General features: G+C 44.1%; 1 long non-coding RNA gene across 1 annotated transcript in view; it reads right to left on the minus strand.

The window, feature by feature from the left end:
• The window catches only part of LOC119593713, a 101,181-nt gene that overhangs the window by 23,278 nt on the left and 77,397 nt on the right, over positions 1-506 (minus strand). The window lies entirely within an intron of this gene.

Genomic DNA, 506 nt, shown 5'->3' on the forward strand with positions numbered 1-506 from the left:
CCAAAGGTCGTAAACGCATGCATACACTTACTTAGACCTTTAAAGCATTCTGTGAACTAGTTTGAGCAAGGAGATGCAAATGCTGCCAGCAATTCCTTCTTAATGGAACCGTGACACATACACAGCAAGACGTCGGTGCATGTCTTTGAACAGATAGGTTAACGGGGGCGCTAAGAGAGCTTGTTCAAAGTAATACAATGTATTATGAGCTGGGAACCACTGACACATTTAGCCGAAAAGCAAAGGTTTTATGGTGATGTCTGTCATCAGAAACGAATTTAGAGTCTGATATGTATTCAATTCAATAACGCAGAATACCAACTTCAGGTCCCTGTTACCATGAAACAAGATGCAGGTGAACTTAGTCCATTAAGTTGCCTGTCGACTCTGGTGTGGGCGCATGGACAACGGGTCTAGACGCTGAAGAAGGACTGAGGATATACTGGGCTGCGGTGTCTGGCAGGCTCTTTATATTTATTGTTTGGTGGTCTAGCATCCTCTACCTC

The sequence above is a fragment of the Penaeus monodon genome, chromosome 32, assembly GCF_015228065.2.
Source record: "Penaeus monodon isolate SGIC_2016 chromosome 32, NSTDA_Pmon_1, whole genome shotgun sequence".
In the NCBI taxonomy this organism is placed as follows: domain Eukaryota; kingdom Metazoa; phylum Arthropoda; class Malacostraca; order Decapoda; family Penaeidae; genus Penaeus; species Penaeus monodon.